Source organism: Nyctereutes procyonoides, unplaced genomic scaffold, assembly GCF_905146905.1.
Source record: "Nyctereutes procyonoides isolate TBG_1078 unplaced genomic scaffold, NYPRO_anot_genome, whole genome shotgun sequence".
NCBI lineage: Eukaryota > Metazoa > Chordata > Mammalia > Carnivora > Canidae > Nyctereutes > Nyctereutes procyonoides.
In genome coordinates, this window is record NW_026575136.1 from 24836783 (window position 1) to 24862228 (window position 25446).

General features: G+C 42.6%; 1 protein-coding gene across 2 annotated transcripts in view; it reads left to right on the forward strand.

Annotated features, from left to right (window-relative positions):
- Positions 1-3087: 3087 nt before the first annotated feature.
- Positions 3088-25446, forward strand: part of LOC129495492 (cadherin-20) — a 205170-nt gene continuing 182811 nt past the window's right edge. For both annotated transcript variants that reach the window (XM_055303043.1, XM_055303044.1), the window contains exon 1: positions 3088-3101. The gene's annotated coding sequence lies outside the window, so the exon portion shown is untranslated. The remainder of the gene's footprint in view (positions 3102-25446) is intronic.

Sequence of the window (25446 nt, forward strand, 5' to 3'; positions counted from 1 at the left end):
TTATGGCCCTAAAATCATGTTAACATTTTCATATAAACAAACGTTCCAACATCTGAAGACTTCTACTATACGTTTCCTCTAAATCCTAAGAGGATACTCTCCATAAAAGCAAGATCCAACAGAGTATTGTAAGGGAAGAATCATGATGGGGAAAATCTTAAATATTTAATACAGGGATAAAACAGTATATACCTTTTTTTTTTACAAAGGATTTTAAACTACCCAAAGTTTCAGAGAATAAAATATGGCAGACCTTCAACTGTTTTAAGTGATTTGACTGTGAACTTCAATAGAAAATGTTTGAATAGAAATGTGCCTTGCATCTCATAGGTACTCAACAACTGCTGAATTCAGAGATTTAGCCCCATCATTTTTACTCCTAATATTGTAATATTTAAATTTCTCCCCTCATATATCAATAAACCTTGCTTTAAGCAAACCTATTATAACCCATTGTTGAATTCTTCAAAGGCAATATTTTTATTTAAATCTGATGAAGTCTCATCCATATAAATAGCTATATATACAATTGTTCCTCCCTTATTAATAATGGGTCTAGAAAAGCTTAAGTTAAAAAATGTATATTTATTGTATACTACACAGTATGTATTGGTAAATGGAAATATTCAGACATTCATGGGAAATTCACAAATAGTAGTATTAACTGAAGGCATCCAACTCTATTAGTCAGAGTTCCCCAAAGAAATAGAACCAGTAGGTGACAGATAAATAATAAAGAATTGACTCATGCAATTATGGAGGCTGGCAAATTCCAAACCTGCAGAGCTGGTGTCCATCACAGGCAGGAGAATTCTCTTATTCAGAGAGCCAGCCTTTTTTTTTTTATCGTATTCAGGACTTCCACTGATTGAATGGGGGCCCTTCCACACTGGGAATAGCAATCTGCTTTATTTAATCTACCAATATAAATGTTAATCTCATCTAAAACACCCTCACAGAAACACCTACAACAACACTGACCAAATATTCAGGCACCCTGTGGCCCAATCAAGGTAACACACTAAACTACCGTGGCCGCCCCCCACCTGCCACCCTGCCACCAAAACAAAAACAAAAACAAAAAACCCTGTTTTGTTTTTTCTCTAAGTTATGGTAGGGAATTAATCACCAAGGAGAAATCGCTTCAACAAAACATGAAGATAACGGTTCTCTTTTTAGATACAAGGCAGTATAAACACCTGGGGACCTAAAGACTCTAGCATATGGATTCGGCTGCTCTGAATCAAAGTTCATCTTCCCCATCGTCCCCCATTATATATTTTGGGTACCTGTCTGAGCCACACCTTCCTCGTCCATTAAAATGGGAAAATAATAGTGCCTACTGAGCAGAGTAGTTGGAAAGATGAAATGAGATGACTCCGGTAATGTATGCCTGCCACATAACAAGTTCTCAATAAACACCGGCTGCTGTAATAAGAGTTACTGTTGTAACTGTGAGTTCCAATCCTAGGCCTTGCCAAAACCTATTAAAATATGGCATAACTGCCTTCACCAGGATATTTCTTTCTATGGCGCACATTTGGGAATTTTATCAGTTACTGATGCGCACATACTTTTATCAGTTGTTGTTAATACATGTAGATCATTTGGCCACGAGTACAAGTAAAACGTTTAGTAACCAATCAATTCAATCAAAATATCTTTCCGTATTTAGAAAATCAATGGTTGGGGTGGAGGGGAGAAATGCTAGAAGTGTTGCCCCCCCCCCCTCCAAGGACTGTAAAAAGAGAGAGATGTGGATGTGGATCTGGGCTGAGGTTCCCCCTCTACTCACCGGCTAAACCTAAGTTGTAGTCAATAAATAACCTGCGAAGAACTTGGCATTCAAGGGTAGGAGGCAGGACAAAGGAGACGCTTGTCTCTCCTGTCGACCTTGTCTGACCCCACAACCAAAAAGCCTGGACTAGAGTCAGAAACTGCCCTCTGGACCGGCCTTGTCACGGTGACTGTGTGATTCAAGAAGGCTCTCTCCACCCGAGGGTAGTCCCAGCTCCCTCCTCTGAAACTGCTGACCTTTCAGGTAACTCGGCCCCATCTCTACTTCGCACAAAGGTTTAAAACCCTACGGGGCTGCTGAGGACAAAGGGGGAAAATGGGAGCATTGGGAGAAATTCCTCCAAGTAAATGATAGAGCTTTTCCTCTCTGTCTGCCATGTCGCCCCACTTCTACTCCTGGAAATTCTGTCTGTGGCATCCTCAAGGTCAAGGTTAAACCCAGGTTCCTGTTCCTCTCCTTCCCCATCCTGTTTGCCTCTCTTCCAGTTCTCAGGAACTGCCTCTTCCAGAATCCAGGATCTATGCAGAATAGGTCACTTCAACTTCAGGGGGCGTTGGGGGGTGGGGGGTGTAGATACACCCCCAGCCCACCCCAGGACGACCTACCTCCCTTCCTCTTGCTCCCCCTCAACACTTCCCTACTCTCTCAGCCAATAGAGGAGTTTAAACATTTAAATGTGGTATCTAAACTGCATTTAAAGAATTAACCCCTTTTGCCCCTCACTGCTCTAAAGCGCGGGGTGCCGACCGGACTCTGGTTGCCTTCGTCTGGTGGGGTTCCAGACAGCTCCTCTCAAGGAAGGAGCGCACATTCCTGGCACCAATTGGCTAATTCAATTTACTTCCACGGCATTAGCCTCTGTCGGAATATTCATGAGCAGGGGAATGAGGACCCGCGGCGCAGGCGGGCGGCAGCCACTCGGGCCAGGGACCGCGCGCGGCGGGGGCGGCGGACGGCGCGCCGCGCTCGGGGGACGGTGACCGCGACCCGGGGGCTCTGGTCCCCGGCGGGCGGCCGCGGGGGCGCGCGGGGCGCGGGGGGCGCGGGGGGCGGGGCGGCGGCCGCGGGGTGGGCGCGCCGGGCACTGCCGCCCAACTCTCGGCGGCCGCGCGGACACTTTGCCAAAGACCCGAAGGCGGAAGAGCCGTGACTCCTTGGAGAGAGGGGGTCGGGGGGTGGGGGGCGGGGGCGCAGCGACCCCGCGGGACGCCGGCCGCCGGCGGGGCCGGCAGCGATGTGAGCCGGACGCCCGCCCCGAAGGAGTCTGCACCCGACGTCCCCGGAGAGTCGCCGGCCGAACCAGGTACAGGGGGGCGTTCGGGCGGGGCGCGGGGCGCGGGGGTCCGCTCGCTCCGGTAGCCGCCCCCTGGCGCTGCGCGCGGTCCCTCGCCGTCCCCGCAGGGAGCTGCCGCCGCGGCGAGTTGGACTTGCTCGGACTTCGGGGGAACGGGGCGTGAAGGGGCTGCCCCGGGCTGGGGAGCTGCTCTCCGGGGCCCGGGAGCTGCGCCCGGGGTCGGGGCAGACGGAGGACGCTGCGCCTGGGGGTGGGGGTGCGCGCGTGGCCGGGAGCTGCGCCTGGGGTCGGGAGCTGCGCCCGTGGCCGGGGGTGCGCCCGGGGCCGGGAGCTGCGCCCGGGGTCGGGGGTGAGCCCGGGGGCCGGGAGATGCTCCCGGGATCGGGGGAGCGCCCGGGGTCGGGGGTGCGCCCGGGGTCGGGGGTGCGCCCGTGGCCGGGGGTGCGCCCGGGGACCGGGAGCTGCGCCTGGAGCCGGGGGTGCGCCCGGGGGCCGGGAGCTGCGCCCGGGGTCGGGAGTGCGCCCGGGGAGCGGGGGTGCCCCCGGGGGTGGGGGTGCGCCGGGTGGCAGGGGCTTGGGGACCGAGGACCCGAGAGCGCCGAGGACCCCGGTTTGCCCCGAGGGCGGCGGCGCCTCCCTCCGGCTGCGGACGGGCGACGGCTGCCTGCGTCTCCAACCCGGGGATGCGCGCCGGGCAGGGGGCCCCGGGACCGAGGCTTCGGGGAGGCCCGGGCGCCTGCGGGGCCGGTCGCAGCCCGCGCCCCTCGCCGCGTCCCCGCTCGAGCTCAGCCGTGGGAGGAGAATGTGGTGGAGACTCGGGGCCCCGCCACCTGCCGGACATCGCCAACTCCCCGGATTTCCTGTCTCCGGGCCCGGACCCTCCGGGGAAAGCTCCGAATTGCGCGCGGGGTGTTTGGGCTTTGCTCGCTGTGCTCGCCGCGGGTGGAAGCTGGGGCGCGGAGGCTGCGAGCGGGGCGGATAGGGGGAAAGTTGCAGATTTGTAAAAGAAACGCTACCTCGGAGTCCCAGCCCCTTGGTAGCAGGAGAGACTGTGGGTTGGACTTAGGCTGAAGCAGGAGGCTCAGCAGGGCTACCCACCTTGGGGATGGGGGTGGGGGTTGGAACCTGGAGGGCAGCCTGGAGGCAGCGCCAGAGCCAGTTTGTGCGCTGAGACCCGCCAGAGTGAGAGGGCTGGCAGCAGGACACCTGGGCCGGGGGCGGGGGCGGGGCGTCGCCTGGTAGATTCAGGCTTTACTGCGCTTTAGTACTGCCATTGTCGTTACTATTACTATTGCTGCTGCTGTTGTTATTGGCGCAACCGCCGGGAAGTATTTTGTCTTCTGTTAATAGGTCGCCTGGAAACTGAGTCTGCTCCTCCCCAAATAAAATGTCCCCTGATCCCTTCTAGTCTCTGATGTCCTCCCACCAAAGGAAATTAGAGCTGTCGCGGCATCAGGGACACGGCTAAGGAATTAGATATACTTAAAAAAAAAAAAAAAAAAAAAAAAGTAGGCACAACTGTGTTACTGTGATTGCACCAATGCTAGAAATGGATAGTGTACTTGGATCATCAGCTCACCTTCTTCGGCCTCATTTGGCTGAGGTGCAGTGGGGTCATTGCCAACTGGGAACCCCATAAATGACCCGGCTCTTTCATGTATTTATACGATCTGTAAATGAATTGTTATGTTAGGGTGACCCTCGCAGCCCCACCAGGCATGGGACCTGGCAGGGGCAGGCTTCAGTTGCCAACACTGGAGGCAGCTACAAGGGCACCTGCGGTTGCCTCCTCTTGGCTTGGCCCCTGGTGAGAGCTGGCCAGCTGATGACGGAGAAAACAGGGCAAGAGTGTGGGAGAACAGCATGTCAGAGTGAAGCCAAGTACAGGAGATGAGGTCAAGCCTCCGCACTGGCCACATCCTTTCCTGCCAGGGCAAAAAGAGAGACAAATGAGGAGCAAGTGGGAAGTAGTATAAATTGGAAAACCAAGCACTCAGAGTCTACTTAAGGCTGCCGCCACTGACTTTGGTGTGACCTTTCCTTTCCAGGGCTTCTGATTTTCCCCTATTTGCCATTGCCAATGCACGAGTAGCCATGCCTTTCTAACAGGACAGTTGTCGTGAGATGATCTAATTCTGTATCCAAAAAATGCTTGGAGCATCCTGGGAAAGGACAGTCTATAAAATACGGGGTTTTCAATGTTTTGTGAAAAGTTTGCTACACTGCAGGTTACGGAGATACATTTTTAGCATGTGTGCCATGTGGCGGTGTAAAATTAAAATGGAAAAGGAAAGTGCAAACATAAAAATGACTTAGCATTCTTGACATTCTTGTGCATACTTGTAGAAAAATTATTTTTCATTTGGGGAGAGTTGCCCAGGAATTTAATCAGTGTTTATACTACTGAACCGCCCCTTTCTACCTTTCTCCCCTGTAAAATTCTATGACCCAGTTCTCACAGGAAAGGCAACGCGAATGAAGTGCTAGGGGCTGAGAGGCGAGATCCACGGGTTGTTAGGGGAACCAGCACATAGGGTTTGGAGACTGGAATGGGCAAAAAAGATGCCATCAGCCTCGCAGAGCAGGGAAGTGTTCTTCTGGAAAAAAAAAAACAGCTGAGCAGTGTAGGGCAGCGGACCCAGCCAGCAGTGGCTGTCGTCTGCTCTCAGATTCAGGAAGGACACTCCAGTCCTTCAGCCCAAAGAGGGCTGAGTGTTTTTTTTTTTTTTTCTCCTTCCTTGGGTGAAGGTATTGCCTTTCTCTTGTCTTTGCATTGGCAGTGATTTCTCTGTCCCTGACTGTACAGTGCAATAGTTTTCTCTTGCCATTTCGAAGAGACTCACACGTACTCTCTCAGCCCCTTATGTATTTGTAAATATTCCCCAAGTTCTGAAGCTTCTCAAAGACATGCAGCTGTTGGTGAATTTAAGTAAATAGTTGGAAGTAATCAAGAGAGCCACTGAAAAGTGGGTATGTTCTCCCCTGGTGGAGAAGTTATTGAATGCCTTTTGAGCAAGAAAATGAGCAGTTTAGAAAAGCAGGAGGGATTTCCTTGACTCGCCTCTCCCCATAAACCAGTAGTTGTATTATTCCTTCCCTCATAGTAGTGAGCACTGTTTGCTTAAGCATTTTTTTACAATTTTGGACTTAAAATGGGGTTTTGCCTGGTGGTGTTCTATGGAGAGAGGAAAAAATGTAAAGAGATACGGAAGGAAGAGCTGCAGTGGCTAGAACATAAATCAGTCAGAATATATGGGGGGGTGATGAGAATAGGTCTTTTCACCCTAAAAAAAAAAATGTCCACTTTGGAAGAAAAAGAAGTCTGATTATTGGCATCCAAGGCTGAAACCAAGGCAGCTGATGCCCAGAGGAGCCAAAGGGCAGTTCTTCTCAGTTTAGAAACAGCAAGACAGCCTCTGCCAAAGATTGCTGTAAACACGGAATAAAGATTTCATTGTGGGCTGCTGTGACTAGAATAATTAGACAGTTAATTGTTCATTCTGATCTGGTGGTGTTGGAATCAGTAGTGCAGAGCTGCAAAAATAAGAACAAGGGAGAAAGAGAAAAGTAACACATCACTTTTATCTTCACTTGTTTCACTGCAATGGTACTCTGGAAATCCTGGTTAGTTTGCAAAAAAAAAAAAAAAAAAAAGAAAAAGAAAGCAATATTCAGATCCCCAGAACACTGGCAACACTGTATTTGTAGCCCATTGCTGCCATTTTTCCCAGGTTCCACTCTGGTTATGGACAAAATATGGCATCTTCTAAGAACAGCATGAGGAATTAATGTCTCAGGTAACCCCCCTGTCAGGTAGTAGATTTTAGCTAGGTGCAAACCTTAGTAGCAGTTCAATCAGAATATATATGCAAATAACACCAAATTTTTGTGCTCCCCCAACATGTTTTTCACAGGCATCTTAAAGTTAAAGAAGTAAACATTCCATTTTTGGCAATAATTTTCTATTTTGCAACAAATTGCCTAGTGATTAATCTTTCACATTTAATTGAAGAGATAGCCTCCTCTGTATTTTCATGCTAATTTAGAGACAAAAGAAAACATATTTTAAGTGGTAAAGGTGATTTTAAACAGCTGAGCATCAGTTATTATAGGCAGTAGACTGTGACTTATTGCTATTTCCTAAAAGGTGGCACTGTCATAAATTCCTTCTAAAATGACTTCTGCAAATAAGAAATAAGTAAGGGATTGTGGAGAGCATTAAGTACTTGGTGTCGGGGGTGGGAAGGAAGAACGGTGTATTTATTCATGAGGTTTAAACTCTCCCTGGATCCTCATATTGACATGGAATTTGAAGCAAAGTTCTCATTATCCAAATTGAAAAAAGAACATCATTACATGTCAACATCAAGTATAATTGTCCCGTGAATAAAAGCCTATGTTATGAAGTAAGCAGAGTAAATTGCATAAGGTCATCAAGTCTCATGAAAAGGAATACTTCACTTCTCCAAGATATACATTCGGTCTCAGTTTGTTAAGGAGGTTCAGAACTACCTTTATTACCAACCTTTAGTTTCTTTGACCCATCCTGAATCAAAAGGATCGCAAAAGCAGAATACTTACCAAGTGTCAAGAAACATAAGTGGTACAAAATTATGGAACTCTCTAGCATTCGGATGACAATCTACTTTACGAAATGCACGGTCTACAGCAATTAAAAATAGAAGATCATATTGCCACGTTACATTATGGCAACAACCCATTTTAAAGAGAAATTTAATCTTTTTTCGTTTAATTGCTATTCGTGGTTTGCTAAATAGTTTTTCAGAAAAAAAACTGCCAATCTCCTGCTAACCAGGACTGTCTAGTTAAGAACGTTCCTAATTACATACGGATTGACTTAATTTTAGAACCCTAAAAATAGTCAACCCAAAGCATTACTCAAGTACAATGAAAACTAGAAATGGTCCAATCCCCCTCGAGGTATATGTAATTTTTTTTTTTAAGTTTAAGGAATCATAAAAGAGAGAACATTTGGTATGGGAATACATCAGCTAATAACTACCATAAAAGAGTAAAGGAAGCCATAAGCTGGAAGATCATTTTAAAATATTCAAAGTAAAGTTATTAACAATACCACTCATTTCTTCTTCCAAATCAGTAAGGGCCAGTCGTGTAAAATACCATGCAAAGTACAAATGTCAAATACATGCCCGGCACTGCCCAAAATGGGCATATTTTTGTTATTTATAAGAATGTTTAACAATCTAATTAAAAGTTTGGCCTTTATTCCAACTAATGCCTTGACCATGTTGACAGCAAGGATGTATCTTGCATGGAGGAGATATTTCTTTATCATTCTATAGCTCCTGGCTGGAATCTTACATATAGTAGATTCTCAATAAACATGGGGTGATTTCATTTTTTAGAAGAAAAATAAAATAGAATTGATGGAATTACCAAGTTAGATGAATTTATAACATTTTATGGGAAATACTTGGTCTTTGTTACTTTAGATTATTTCCCTAAATTAGTGAGCTATGCCTGTGACCAATAATAAATAATTATTAGCAGTGTTCAATGTGGTGTGGACCTGAGGAAGGTAAGAAAAGATTTGTTTTGGCGTGTTTTTGAGTTTTACCTAAATATTGAATATGCTTATGCATATGTAAGCTGTTAAAGATGCACAATAACTCTCCATAATAAATATGACACTTTATCCAAAGGGTTATTATTCCCAACAGGTAGTCACACAAATTCTACCCCTGAAGTACCGAGAGTATTCATCAGACCAATTATTACGAACTGGCTGCACATTCCCTCCCGTATCAACTAATTAAAGGGTTATTAATAAAATAATCATTGCATTCCATGGCAGTGGCTACTTCTGGTTGTCACTGAAGTTTGTCTGACATATGGCCCAACAGTCAAACCCAACCATGCACCTGTAACACTGTGCTCAACATCTGGCAGGATGCACTGAAATTACTTGTGGCCAATACGTTTACACTTCTCTGCTCTTCCGCCTGATTTATAACTAAAATAAACTAAGTGAACCTAATAGCAAATGAAAACCAGGTGCCCATGAGGAACTAAAATGTCCATTATAGGTAAATCATCAGCCTGTTTTTTTTTTTTGTTTTCTTTTTTTCCTTGTAGGTCTGACCTTAGTTGAATGAACAACGTGGTCTTAGTGTTTTCCTAGAGAACAGTACATAGTGTAATATGTTGGCATAATTGGGAGCTAGTAGTCAAGAGAAAACCAGGATAGAATTAGCATGAAGATTCAATTACCCCTTGTTCCCAGAGAGAGTTGTTTACTAGGATTCAAGTTGAGGTTGTGGTCAAAATAGCATGAAAAGATGAGCAGCGCAGCTTTCTTGTTCTCTAGCAGATATCTTTGCATGGAAGCAAACTTTGGTTTCCACTTTCCACCAACAAATTACAATGCAGTTTATTAATTAAATAGTAATTGATATAAATTGTTTGAATAGACATTTTTAAGTGTGCCCCTGAGCATACCTCCATGTTTTAGATGTATTTATAAAAACCTGTAGTCAGAGCTATCATATACAGGATATTTTCCTGAAGGAGTAGTGTAGATTTCCTATCATACTCTTTATCACTTTATTTTATAAAGTCAACATCTTTGAATCCCTTACCAAGTCCTATTATGTGGTTAATTTGTACATATCATGAATAATCAATGAACTTACCATCATTTGTTTTTAAACCAACAGAGGTAATTTCATTTAGCGATTTAATTAGAAATTGGCTAAAGGAATTCCATTTAGAAGTAATTTCTAAAGGCAACCTAATACATGTTTTTTTTTAATTTGAAAGATTATTAACATTCTGATATAAGTATCAGAACAGATGGAAGTAAACACTCAATCTCTGTATCTAAGGTCTTTTTCCGTGCAAATGTTTTGAACAGACAAGTAGAGTGCACAGTATCACCTACTTGCCACCTCTCCCGGTCAAGGAAAAACCACCTGGACATTTCAGCCATCTCTGTGCCCACCCACAAACAGGCCCAAAGTTGCCTAGTCTTCATTCTCTAATCCAAGAAACAATTCAAGTTCCAATCTCTCTCTTCTTCAAATCCCTCGATTCTCTGCATCCAAAGCCTCATCTGGAGTATGAATTTGCAAAGGCACCATCATCCCATCACTGAAAGAACCAGCCACTTGAGACCATAGGTCTTGTCAGCTTTTTTTGGATATTAAATAAGAATCTAAATCTGTGCCCATAATTTGCACAAACTGGCAACAACTCCCAAGGATGGTCATCTTACAAGTAAATATATTAAGCCACATCTTTGTGCTGTCATTAATATCACTACAAACTGTATTGAAAGCAAAAGATATCAAGCGATTGGAGTACATTTTCATTAAGGTCATAGTTTTGAAGTGTTAGAGTTTTATCTACCTTTACCCCTCGCCCAGACTGTCATCTCCATAACACTGGGAACATTATGTCTGTCTAAAAATGAGAGGCATACTGGTATTTGGACATAAAATTCTCAAGTAGTCATTAAAAAATTAATCCATTTGGCAGTTCGGCATCTCAGTGGAATACTTCAGGCAGCTAAGCACAGAGGCTATCATCAGATTCACGGGCTGGTGAACATTTGGAGATCAAATTGCTGAGGGCTGTTTCTTTAAACACAGGAAAACAACAGATTTCTTCATGATATAGAAGTGTTATCCATGTCTTTGGATACATCTCTATATACAGTAGTTAGCTTGTGTCAATTAAAATGTGTAGTATTCAGAGAAAAAGCAAACCAAACAATAAAATAACCACCATTTATTTAGTCCTTGCCTTGCACCAGACACTACACTGAGTGCTTCACAAGCATGACCTCATTAGTCTTCTTGCTGAGGATGCCACTGTTACCAACTTTATTTTGCATATGCACACCCTTAGGTACAAAGTTAAGTGGTCCCTGAAGGCAGATTTCAAACCCAGGACTCTCCAGCTCCCAAGTTTGTAGTTCTAACCATACAGCTACACCACCTGCCCTACAGCAGGGTTGTTTGTTTAAAGATGTATTTATTTAGAGAGAGAGAGAGAGAGAGAGAGAGCCCCAGAGAGTGTTGTCAGGGGGGCAGGGGGGCAGAAGTGGGAGAGGATCTCAAGCAGACTCCCCACTGAGCACAGAGCCTGATGCAGGGCTCTACCTCATGACCTTGAGACCATGACCTGAGCTGAAATTAAGAGTTAGACACTTAACCCACTGAGCCACCCAGGCGCTCCTAGAGCAGGGCTTTATAACTTCCACACTGACATTTGGGGCCAGATAATTCTTGTTTATTGGATGGGTAAGAAAGGAGCTGACCTGTATGTTGTAAGATACTTAACAGCATTTCTACCTGTTAGATGCCAGTAGCTTCCTTCCTCCCCACAGTGCACACCAAAAATGTCTCCTCTCCAGACATTGTCACTTGTCTCCTGGTGAGCACAGTTACCCCAATAAGAGAACCAGCACCACAAGAGCAAAGTGCAACATCCATGCATTGCTTATCAAAGCACACAGTTTCAATTTAAGGGTACATTCCATTGCCCAAATAATAATATAGATAATTTGCACAGTTATGCTAGCCACATTATAGATGACTTCTAAAAATTCACTAGACCAACTTAGAAAAAATTAGTAAGTAAACATTATTAAGTAAATATTATTAATATCTTTTGCTATTAAACTCTTTCCTTTGGGGCCCAAACTGGGTGATCAAGACATTGCTGTAATTAGATCTTTATACTGACAAAGACTGGTACAAAGACTGAAAACATTTTAAACCACAGTGCCCCAAAATGCCAACAGATTGTCCACTAGACTCTAGTTTCAGGAGGACAGCGATGGGAACTCTATTGTTCATCCTCACATCCCCTGCACAAAACATCATGCTTACCACATAGTCAGCACTTAATAAATACTTCTTGAATAAATAAATGAAATCATGGACAACCTAGTACAAGTTTTGAACGCTCAGTTATAGACCTGTGTTGGACTTGCCATGTTTTACATTTTAATCAGTGGCACGGATGTGCACATAATAGTATGCTGATCAGATTTATAAATTTAATGAAGCCAGAAGGGAAAGATAATACGTTAGATGAAGAAATGGGATCAAAAAGGTTGAGAAGATGGATTAGATCTAAGAAGATGAATTTTTCACATGCACAAATGCCTATGCGGAAAATAAACCACATGAGGGTTGAGTGGCATGCCCAAGGCCTCTGTCAGCTGGGGAAAGGCAAAGCTGACACTCAGACTCAAACCTCTTGATAACAGCTCTTCCCTGGCTTTATTTTGTCTTGGTCAGAGTACACCTGAGATTTCCCATTTTGTCTGCTCATCACACTCTGAGTCCTGAGTCTCTAGAATATATCCACTGGTCTATGGAGGTCCCACAAACATGGCTGTGAGATGAGAGAAATGGCTGAAGGTCTGCAAAATGGCAGACCTGACACAGAAAAGGCATAACACTCATCTTCAAGTATCTGGAATATCTTCATATAAAATAGAAATAAGTTTATTCTGAATTGCCATGAACAACTGAACCAGGGCTCCTAATGGAAACTATAGAGAAGCAACATAATGACAAGTTTCCTAATGATGAAGTGTCCTAGGTTGGAAGGGGCTACTCCCTTGGGGAGTCGAGCTCTTGGTCATCAGAGGAAAATATGCAGATGGCTGGCCTATGGGAGTCTGAGCCCAAACAGATGGAAAAATGTTCCTCCAGGGTGCTTTCTAGCCCTCTGTGTATAGGAACTCTTTCCTTTTAGTTATTTATTTCTTTGTTTTGAGAGAGAGATTGCATGAGTGCAGGGGAGAGACACAGAGGGAGAGGGAGAAAATCCCAAGCAGACTCCAGGCTGAATGCAGAGCCCAACACGGGGCTCAAGCTTAGGACCCTGGGATCATGACCCGAGCTGAAACCAGAAGTCAGCCACTTAGCCGACCAGGCCGCCCAGGCGCCCCAGGAACTCCTTCTTAATAGTTTATTATTGACCTTGTAAAACTACTCTGTGTAATCCTGTTAATAAAAGCAAGATCTAGGTTTTCTCTAACCCAATAACCTAATATCTAGACTTATGGGGTAAATAAAATACCATAATCAAGAAAGAGAATCTTACCATGTATGATCATGCAGAGCTAGAGTCACCTTCTGTGTGCCAAGCTTTGTGTAAAGTGTATCCCCCATCATGTCCCATCTATTCCTGATTGGAAGCCCATAAAGTAAGACCTGGTATCATCACCACTTCATAACCAAAGAAGCTAAGTCACAGAGAAGTTGAATAATTTAGATCACACAGCTACTAATTCCTGCCTTACTACGTGAAACTGAGTCAGTCCAGAGTTACAAAGTCTGTTTTATAAATATACAGCATACCACTTCATCCTTTCAACAGGGATACACTATTTTGTTTGAAATGCTGGCAATTTCTAGAGTTTGAGACATATGGCTATTTAAATGCAAATACCTAAAACATTTTCCACAGACTCAAATACAACATTTAAAAAATTATTTGCTATTTCCTATTATCTGTGATATTGCTCCCTTCAAATAGTGCAAATTGCTATGAGCTGACTTTAAGTAAACGAACAAAATAGGGTTGGGTTTGTTGTTGTTATTGTTGTTTTTTAATGTCTATAGAAGAAAAACTTGGTAATAGCATTTCAGCTACCATTCTGTAAATTAGAGTTAGAACCCAGGCCTCCAGGCTAGAAGCACTAGTGTGAAAACAGGATTGGTAACTCTGATTTACACAAATTCAGGAAATTTTCATGGTCAAGCTTTTTAGACAGTTATACCATTAGAGATTGTGTTCTCTTCTGATCCTAATTATCTTGTTGGATTATCTTCTGTTTCATGAGTATCTTTTTGGCTATTTTGTTAAACCAAACTGATTTTTAAAACTGCTTCCTATGCCTTTATCATTTCACTGCCAAAAAGATGCTGAGAAGCTCTAAACTCTTCTGCCAGACAGCACTAGATTCAGCCTACCTATAGTTCTGATTTCCTGAGGATAACCTCAACTTTGCAAATCCCGTCTGGCAAGGTCCTCTTCTCAGGGAGTGCTGCTCCCTGCCCACCATTCCAGACAAGAATCAGCCCAAGACTTCACACCCAGTTCAGCATTCTCTTTTTAAGCTGATTGCGGCCCTGGTGCTTATATGCATCTCAGCATGCAATGAAGTCCATAATTCGAAGTGTACCATTTTTGCAAAGCATAAAGGCAGTTGTAGGAAGGGGCCCAAGCACTTATCCTAAGACTGAAGATGGCATCGAATCCAGCTCTCCCCTGGCAGCACTCTTGCCAAAAAAGCAGAAGGCTTCGCTAGGCCCTGTGGCTCACAGAGTTTTCTTCCTCTGTCGATGATGGTGGTCATCTGTTGCTAGTGAAATATATGTTCACAGCCCACCCAGCACATGTCTATAATAACTGCCTTGTTGAACTTCATCCTATGACATTTACTTATCGGGGTACCATTCTTCTATGTCAAACTGTGGCTTGATGAATGTTTTTAAGGCTTTGTGAAGTGGAACGGACATTAGTTAGCACACTAATGTTTTATTCACAGATTTTTTCCCTAGGTTTTTATGTTATTCCACAGGGGGAAACTTATAAAAAGAGCATTCTCAATGTACTTCATGGAGGGAAATATTCTAAATCAAGAACTAAGATGCCTCCTAAATGAACATGAGTCACAGGAAACAACTCTACAACTCAAAGCAGTGTAGAGCATAGCGTACGAAACCACGAAAGCACATCTCCAATCACACATGAGCTGCCCAGAATGTAGGATCCCATAGGTTATTCAGGGGATTCAGACAGAATAAATCAGGAATTGACCTGAGAGAGAAATGTCCTATGAATGTTGAGGAACGTACCTGGCAAGTGCTGCTGCTAGTACCTTGACCCCAGACCTCCCCAGCTTCTTGAGTCAATGTATGTCAAAAGCCATGTGGCATCAATCTCTACCCTCATTCATAGTTCTCAGGTCATTGCCCTTACGTCATGACACCATTAGAAGTCACTAGCTAAGGAATCTGAATAACTAGGTCAGGAGTAAGTAATGTGGAGAGGAGAAAAAGAATGACCACTAAGGCATGGCTTTATTTATCATCAGGGTAGAAAGGAAATGTGCCATTAGTAGGAGTTTCATTATGATATGCAGCCTTTAAGTTAAAGAGATCTGTTACCTTCTCCTTCCCACCTAACCCCACCATCATTAATGTCCAATAGAAGATACCGAAGGGAACTCTTGTCTCTTTGAGATAGAAAGAAACCTTTCATACACTTGGTGCTAGGAAAAAGAAATATTTAAACCAAACTGAAGGCATCAAAAATAAGTAACTGCATTGAAAAGTCACAGCCATATTGAACAATAAACAATTTATGGAAGGAGCCCAGAAAAAAATTGTTTTTTAAAAAATTGAAAAGCGTGGCTTCTGACAAGTATTCTTTATTTATGAGTGTAAGTAGAATTTTCCAAGGAACACAAAAATACTAAAATAAAATGCAAGTTTGACACACACATTTTTCTTTGAGGGTTGCCCCAAAAGGGGACTCTAGATAGATAAGAAGTTAATTGCAGAGTTTAATTCATCATTATCTATACTAATTGAGAGAATAGACATAAGGATTATGTGAAACTATAAATGGTCCAAAATCATTTACAGTTGACTAAGTAAGTGTTTTGGGCCTTTGACCTGACTACAGGAATGCCCTGCTATCTAGCAATTCAGTTTTTAGAAGACAAGTCTAATAAGTGAAGTCCAGATGCTCAAGCCTAAAAACTTCTCTTGATCCTCCTCCTCTCTTAGCTCAGCTTCTCCCTACTTGTCCTGGGGTGATGGTGGGCCATACTCCCCAAATTAGTTCTGGGCTTACTTTCTGCTGGGTATGCCAGGTAACCCAACGGCCCATTGGTTGTGTTATTGCTCTTGTTCTCTGTTAGAGACCTTAGACCTCCAGTGATTGTATAAATGTATGAGTCAGAGGGCAAGGAAAGAGAGGGGATACTGAGAAGGTTAATCTAGGAAGTTTCTGCCCCAGTAACACAACTCCAGATCTAACATCCCAGACTGTTTACCACTATCAGATATGCAAAGACAAAACACTGTCTCTCTTAAACAATTCCCTGGTTTCGAAGCAAATTGAAATATGAATTGTTTCAAAAGGATTCTATGCATGCAAAGTGAATAGCTGTCAACAAAGCTATAATTAAGAAGATGAGATGCTGTCAATACACTTGAAATAATGATTTTCCTTGGAGCGGACACACTGTGTCTTATCTGTTCTCAACCCTCTTCTCATATGGCCTCCCTCCGGGATCATCTAGTTTTCTCAATATAATTTAGGAGGAGGAACTCCCTATGTAGCTCTTTAGAGACTTTGAGAAAGTCATAGACAACACTCTTCTTCCTGTTCAGATGGACATGTTCCTTTGTTTTCTTAAAATTCAAACTGTATGTTGGACCAATTATTATCAATTGTCCTACCTCCAGTGTTCCATTCATTTAAAGAACCCAATATAGTTTCATTGGTCAATGACTAGAGCAATAAGGATTACCTGCTGGGTGAATGAATAGAGCCTTGTCTTTGCAAATTAGTTTCACATGTGCTATTTCATGTTTTTAGCACCATCTGCCAACCACCCTTCTCCTAGCTGCAACTGATTTCATACTATTTTGGTCTACTTGGGACATTTTAGATCTCAACAAATGTTTTTAAATGGAAGTATGGACTTTCCCTGCCAATTAAGTCACTTTCCTTACTCTTCCACTCTTAGGAGCTGTTTCTACCACAGTCTTGCTCATATCACTCCCACTTCTTGAGGAAACCACATTTCTTTGGAACTATCTCCAATCCTTTTCCCCAAAAGATGACTCAAACCATCTCTTCCTGGATGAGACCTCAAACAATTAGCTATAGATTTCTCTGCCCACCTCCAAGCTTCTGTTGTTCTTCTTATACTAACTGATGTTTATGCACCATGTTTGATGGTGTTTCTACCAGTGATGGTGGTTGACTTGTGAACGTATTTTCTTAACTGAGTCATAACTTCTTGAAAGCAGAGAGGGGATGTGCTCCTTTCCTATGGCACAGAGTTCCCCACTCTCATGGGAAGTAGGAGAGAGCTCATTGATGCCAATGGCCTGGTGCTTTACCCCTGAAGCATTCCTCTGTGTCAGCTCCATGCTGGGACTAAGTTCGTTCTCCTGCCAGGTGGTTGTCTGACCTATGCAGCCACAGAAAGATGAGAACACCATATTGTCACTGCGATTCCAGGAAAGGAAGAACTGCAAAGGTTGAAGGAGAGGGGCACAAGAGCATAACCAGAGCCAAGAAAGGAATAAGGGAAGCGAGGAAAGGTGTTGGGAGGGAGATGTAAAGCGTAATTGTGAGGAAAAGGGGGAAAGTTTTCAGCTTTTTAAAAATATGAATAATTACATTTTGTTTGCTTCTTGGGATCTAGGTGTGGCTTTGTGATGTGTTGGGGAAAGTAAATTTATTTTTAAAGCACATGTGGGCTGTGCTTTACAGGTTGGAGACGGCAGGAGTTGAAATGTACTCTTTAGGAGCGGCTGTGAGAAACACAGGAATTACCAGAACTAACCACGACTCCTTTTTATGAATTCCAGGTCCCAGGTAGTATTTTGGCAAATCTGTTCTCTGTGCCCTACCTGCTGAAGAATCTTCTGTTTGGCTTTCACCATCTGCCTCCTAGCAAATCCAGCCCAAATCCAAAACAAATGGGTAGAATGAGGACCCGGAGATGGGCACTTTCCCAGGGAAGGTTAGAGCAGTTCATTAACTATTAGCAGTTTGAAAATACTCATTTGCGAATTGAACCTAAAACACTGTCATTCCCTGAATATGTCTTCCCAGGTTGAGATGCATGAATATGAGCTATCCAGGAAATAGGCTAATTTAGAAGGAATTTAAGTTCTTAATGAATGTTTCCTACAGATTCCATAATGACTCCATTCTGTTTTCACCGTGTAAAGAAGTATGCCCTTTTCACTGCTGTTAGCACACACGTCTTAGAAACTCACTCCTACGCAGAACAATGGCAATTATTTTTCCATGGATATCTATAGATTCAGCATCTAGAGGCTCTGCACTGAGAATGAGAGCATGTTCATTCAAGCCATATCTCTCCAAACCAAGCTGAAAAACCAAATGCGGCAACATCCCAAATTAGGCCAAAGTACTCCATAGACTCCTAAATTGCCACGTGCATATGATAAAAGAAAAGAAAGAGAAAAGTAAACAATATTAAAATTGGATGTTTTGATCAATCTCACATTGTAGCTTGCCACGATGTAATTTGGCACCTATCTCCCTAAACTAACAACAGCTGAAATTTGAAATGAATAACTAGAGGATCAGAACCAAAGGTGGCATATCAAGTCTATAGGGGTTCCAGGACAAAACAGCACAGACAGGGTGGCTGAAACAACCGAAATTTACTTTCTCACAGTTCTGGAAGCTGGAAGTACAAGATCAAGCTGCCGGGAGAGTTGGTGTTTGGGGAACTCTCCCCTGGGACCGAGATGGCCACCTTCTTATGGTGTGCTCACATGACCTCCTCTTTGTGCACATGTAGATGGGGGACAGAGAGAGATCTGCTGTCTCTTCTCATAAGAACATTGATCCTGTTGTATCAGGGCTCCATCCTGTGACCTCGTTTAACCTTAATGCTTCTTTATTCTAAATATAGCCACACTGGGAGGGTTAGGGCTTCCATGTATGAATTCAAGGCAGATACACACATTTGAGCCATAACAGTGATGCTTCAACCGTGAAACCTATTCATGTTTTTGTCACATTTAGATTGACTCAGGCACTAAGGAATCCCTGAATACTGTTTGAATCCACTGGGGATCTACTTGGCCACAAAGTAGTTACCCAAACTGAAACTGGATTCTAGGGCCCATGCCATTGGTTATCCCAGCACGATACAGTGCTCCACCTCACCCGCCACCTGCCACCGTGCCTTAGGTGGCCACTGCATTTCATGGTGTTTGGTAATGTCCGCTGCTGCCCAGTCTTAAGAAATACTGAAAGAATCCAGGGCTTTCTCTCTATTCTACTGGCTTTGTGTTCTAGCCCTTGTCATTTTTCTTTATGTTTCTAGCATGAAATTATCGCTGGTCTCCAAACCTTCAGTTTCTTCCAGCAGGATCCTTAACTTTCTGACAAGACTGAATTCCCTTCCATGATCCCCCTGGTTCTAGAACTAGATTCCCAGGGTCTCCAGTTGATGTGTCAAGGCAGTTATGCAAATAGAGGGTGAATCCAAGCAAGAGTCCTTCCCCAGTCAAAAGGAACCAAAAGTAGATGACTGAACTCGTGTGTTGGAAAGAGAAAGGGTGAATCATTTACTATCAGCAATACTTTGAGTAATACCTGCTAGCAAGTAGAATAAAAGCACCAAATGTCAGTGTTCTAACATGCTGGTAGTCAGTGCCTTGCTCACATCACAGTTCAACTTCCTATCACGCGGTCCTTCTGAGTGCTTTTCCTCCAAGAAATGACTCAGAAATTTATCAATTCCATCTCTTGGTTCTGCTTCACCTAAGGAGCAGAAATCTTTGCCTGAAGTCAGCAGAGGAGGAGAGGCAGAAGGTGTGGTGGGTCTCTCAGGATGTTTTATAGTTAGTCATGAAAATGGTGTAGATTGCTTCCAACTGCCTTTCATCGACCAGAACCCTGCCACTGGTCCCCAAGCTAACAGCAGGGGGACTGGGAAATGTACTCTTCCTATGTGCCCAGGAAGAAGGAATGGGATTCTTCCGCATGGGAACACAGTTCCCACCCTTTTCTTTTACTACTGGGAAGGATCTTGATGCTTAGATGAACTCACCAAATTTGAGGATACTGGGGATGGGGGCTTGGGGGAATGGGGAGTGGGAGAACTGACAAATAATTGTCAGTGATTCCACTTTATCTGTAACAACATGAATTCCAAACTCCTTAACAAGTCTCGGAAGACACAACATGGCAGTACTATATCATGGTTAAGTGCATTCTCTCTGGAACCAGACAACCTGAGTACAGCTGCTGCTGGTTCCAGGATCATAACCTACCCCACTTTCTGTGGGTGTGGATGTGGGTATCACTCTCGACATCTGACAACTAGCTCCTGGAGCATGGGATGGGGGTTTAACCAACAGACCTTGGAGTCCGGTTGGCTTTAGATCACTGTTCCTGACTCTTTCTGAGCTTGTTACTTACATTCCTGAACATTACATAACATTACTTCATCTCTCCGAGCAAGTTCACTCACTTGAGAAGTGGGAGTAATAATGCCAACCTCAAAGGAATTATATTTGATTATCTATATAAAGCACCGTGCACCTCCCCTAACACAGAAAACACACAATAAATGGTAACTGCAAATACAGAAGATGGGACCACATGCCTCTTTACTACCTCTAGCCAATAAAAATAACTGCAAAATCAAATTTTTTTAAAAAACATTTTTTTTTGGTGGTATGGGATAGTTTAAAAAGCAGCAGGTTTGGAATTCTTAAATCTATGTATAACCTGTGTGACTTTGGCTAAGTACCTTAACATCTCTTTCTTTAAAAATCTATTCCTACTACCCATGTCATGAGGTTGACGTCATGACTACATGCCATGACATAACACACAGAAGCATCTAGCACAATTCCTGTGACATAGTTGGGTACCAGATGCATAGTGAGGTACCAGAAGTGGAGTATGGGTTACCAAGTTCCTCTCAAATGGTTCTCCATCAGAAAGTAACATTTCAAACAGTGAGGGTGAGAAAATACCATCTTAGAAAGACATGTTTGGAGAGAATAAATGATTAGTTTAGTTTTCAAGCAGATGCTTATTATGGTGATTTTTTGATCTTTGACCTTTATCACCCCCCCGCCCCCATCTGAGAACAGTGTCTTGATGCCTCTATTCAAATGATAATCACTGTGCAAAAACTCAATGTCTCTCCATTCAGGAGCTTACAGTACACATCTTAATAAACCATAATGAACTGAAGACATGAAGAATCACTGGATAAACAGGCCTCTCTCTCCAGCTGTCATGTCTGTTTGTGACAGCGACTGGTATTTCATTGTAAAAGATGCTAATTTCAATCTAAGCTGTGGCAGTGTTGAGAGGAGCATAAAAGGAATTCTTGATTATCTATATCAGTAACTGTGGTCCCCAGGGATATGCTCGGAAACTTCAGATCACATATGGCAAGAGTGCTGTGATAAAATATGCATCAATGAGGCTTCATGATTTATGATAATAAAGAAATGGAAAGTTTTGCCCTTTATGATAACTGTTTGTGGCTGGTATGTCTCTCTTTCTTCCATTTCTGGAGGCTTTATAAATGACATTTGTTGTACTAATTATTGTATCATTCTCTACCTGGACCACCATCCCATTTCTGTAACTGTTGCGTCAAATTCCTGGGGGCTATTCATAATACTGTTTCAACAGTGATGATTTTTTCCCAACTTAAATTTAAGAAATAATAATTACGTAGGCTGCTGGACCACATTAGCTGCCTATCGGAGTTAAACAAATGCTAATTATTATTTCAACTTAAATATCACTGCTTATTAGCACTGGCCAGGCTACAGGGAGGCCAAAGTTTTCAGAGATGCAAAGCATACATGATAGGCAGAAACGACTGGGGGGCCAAATCAGCATGGCCACTGTCTTTCCTTGGGAATGGGCCATTCTTTATTTTTAAATGATGCTCTTCCTCATTAAGGAGCAGGGAGTGATGATCTTTCTTCTCTTAAACCGTGTGAATATGAGATGATAATGTTTGGGGAAAGTTAATATTCTCACTTAGCAAAATTAAGAGTTATCAACTGCAACCCCTCTATTGCTGTATTTTGACCAGTCCTTGAAATCTCAAAATCTGGAAACCAGTTGGGATGCTTCCCTATAATCCCACCACAAAATCTTCAGGTGGCTGAGGCTTAGTAACCATTTTACAAGGTATCTGGTTCTATTCATGGAAGCTCTCATGATAAGAAACTTACTCACTTGATTGATCTCAAAATCTGCCTTTGTGTATTTGCAACCATCAGTCCTGTAGTGTTACATGGAATAATCCTCATCCCTTTTGTTAGAATAACTCTTCAAATGGATAATAAAGCCAGTGTGGTCTCCCAATTAGCTTCTAATCTGGTCAGCACATCTGTTGTTCATGGTTTCTACTTCATGATGACCTTAGTAACAGCTCTCCCTCACTTCCAGGCACCTCCATCATCTGTGCCCCTACAAAAGAAGGGCCTGATTCATCAACTTCCAACCTAGAAATATTTATTTAATTGTCCAGAGAACAAAGCCTGAAGGTTTTTAGAGCAGCACTGACTTCTTTACCACAAACTTTCCCTCCCCCTGCCTTCCCCTGGTGCAATCCAATACACACTTAGTACACATCCGTCTCTCTGCTCCTATCCTTTCCTGACACTGGGCCTTTTCTCCTCTAAATGCTGATATCTATTGCTCCAAGAGTAACTTATCCTTCAAAGCCCAGCTTTTCCACAAAACCTTCTCAAACTCATAGGTTGGTATTCACTTCTCCATACCCTAGATTCCCATAAAAGGGACCTTATATTGCAATACCAGCACTAATGATTCATTTACTTGTGTTCCTGTTGGTTTCAATAGGACATTATGAGATCTATAATTGCACAGACAGCCTCACTTGCCTTTGAATACCCTATAGTGTCTACCACAGTGCTTTGCACTTGGTTTAACGTTCATTAAAATTCCGTTCCATTAAATTAAATGGTCCCTTGCATGCACACAACCTATCAAATACCCTTCAACTGCCATTCCTCAGTTTGCCAACCCCAGACCCCACTGAGATCTCTCTTGATCTCAACCTATGCTGTCCAGTACTATAGTCACAAGCCATATGTGGCTATTTAAACTCACATTAATGAAAGTTAAACAAAATTAAATGTTCCATCGCTCAGTCTTACTAGCTACATCTCCAATGCTCTCTGTAGCCACATGTGGCAAGGAACTGCCATACTGGATGGCACAGATATGGAACATTTCCATCACAACAGACAGTTCTATTGCAGAGTGTGGATCCAGACACTATTCCAACAATAGAAGCACTACCTTCCTTGCTGTGTGATTAGCCACATCACACTCTTGCCAAACAGCATGCAAGCCTCTGGCTAATTAAAATCCCCAGGTCTTTCTTGAATGAAACAGCTTTTAAGCTCAACTCCCTTCATATTGTACTTAGACAATTACTTCTGGGGATCTAAAGATAATTTCCTCTCCACCACATCTCATTAACATTTTATCTCTTCTATTTTATCTGTCTAGCTTATCAATATCTTTGGTTTTTAATTCTGGTATGCTTTAGGCTATCCTACCCTAGGTTGGAGTCATCTAAACATTTTAAGTACTTCTGACTTCACATTAGTTGTTGATAAAAATGCTGCCTGTAAATAGGGGAACTATATGATTTGTCATCCAAACCAGGACACTTTTCAGAGTGAAATGGAGTGCTATACTGGGACTCTCCAAGACACACCAGGGAGGATGGAACTTTGCCCATGAAAGATCACATTTAGACCATCACTAGAGAGTCCTCAGATTGAGACTGAACTAATATTTAAAAATCTGTTAATATGCTGGCTAAATTTTATCTATTTTCAGGCCATAATACTCCATTTAATTCATGAAGCTATCATGAGAAATAAAAGACCTTAAGCTCAAATCATCTGACTCTTCTCAACCTTCAACAAATGCACCAAAATGACTTTTTCAGAAAAAGAAGAAAACATAATGTAAATGGAAAAAAAATGTAGGTATACATCAGAAAAATGTGAATGGAATAAATACACTTATAAAAGGTGGATATAGTATCTTCCTTGTTGCTCTGTAAGGACTCTAGAGGTCAACAAAAACCTGCTTTGTACATGATAGGTCAACAGTGACTTGAAGCTAGATTTTCAAACAAAAGGAAAGAATGGCAAAATCGTATATTACAATTTTTTGAAAGTGTCAATTTAGAGAAAGCCTATAGCTCATGGTGGTCACTCACTAGTACTTGTCATTCATCTATGGCAATTGGGCCAACAAAGTCCTGGTAAAATCCTAACAGAATCTGACGCCCAGATTTTGTAAAACAGCAAAGACAAAGACAAGTGTGGATGCTTAAAACATGAAAAAGTGGAAGTCACACTGCCAACCTCCCAGAAAGGAAGATAAAATAAAGATTTATGTGTAAGTCTGTTTTAGCGGATTTTATGTACAGGACTATGAATATATTTGGACCCAAAATTGGACAAAACATCTCATAAATTAAAGTAGCTAAAAGTCACATAAAGGTCAGTGAGTAAGACTGAAGGAGAGAAAAGAAAAATACTGGGATGCCTGGGGCAGGCGGGATGAGTGACCCCACCTCTCAAGGTCCCCAAGGACAGCCTTGAACCCAAGTTCTCCATCTTAAAAATCCTGCAATGCTACATGTAGATGTCAAAGGAAATACTTAGGGCTCCTCGTACCCATTGAAAACGTAGCTTTCATTTATAATTAAAAGGAACACGTTTTAGAATTGTCATTTATTTCTTGGATCTCCACAACATATAGTGAGTATCTACAATCCATCTTTCCTACTTTGAAGACATTTTTAGGGCACTCTAGAGAATTATTCCACCCATGTCTTTTACTTATTTTTCAATGTTTTTCTCATATAGATTACATTTCCTTAAACTTGAAATCAAATATTTGTAATTTGGCATAAATAAGTAAAATATTATTTCAACAAAATCTTACTTCTATCCAGCTAGAATACCAAAATGAAGATTATGTTATCTCTTAGGAAAATATTTATTTTCCTCTGCAGCCTAGATAGGGAAAAAGAACTTTCTAATCATTAGTTTGTGGGTTGAGTGTATGTTATCCTTTTATTTGGGTTCTTATTTTAATTCCCAAGCTAATAGCAATTCACAGGCAGTTAAGAAACCCAATTTGATCAATTTTGTAAGTCCCTTGTTTTTCATTAAGGACAATCCTTAAGGCTGGTGGCCTTCAATTAGTTTGGTGGACAGCTCTAGCTAATGTTTTAATGATCCCTAGCAAGGGAAACAAAAAGAGAGAGAGAGAAATAAGGTGGAGGGAGATTTACAATGGTGAGGATAAGCTCGATCAGGCAGGGAGACAGAGTACATAACCACTAATTAACTGTCGTCATTTCAACATCTGGAAGCTAAAAGGAGACACCCAAGTATCCCTGCACTGCTGACAAGTCAGTCCTTGAAGTGCGCACTACAAAGAGTAGCCCCTAATCCTATATTCCCAGACACTAGGAACTTGTCAAACAGCCTAGCTAATAATACTATTACAACATCTA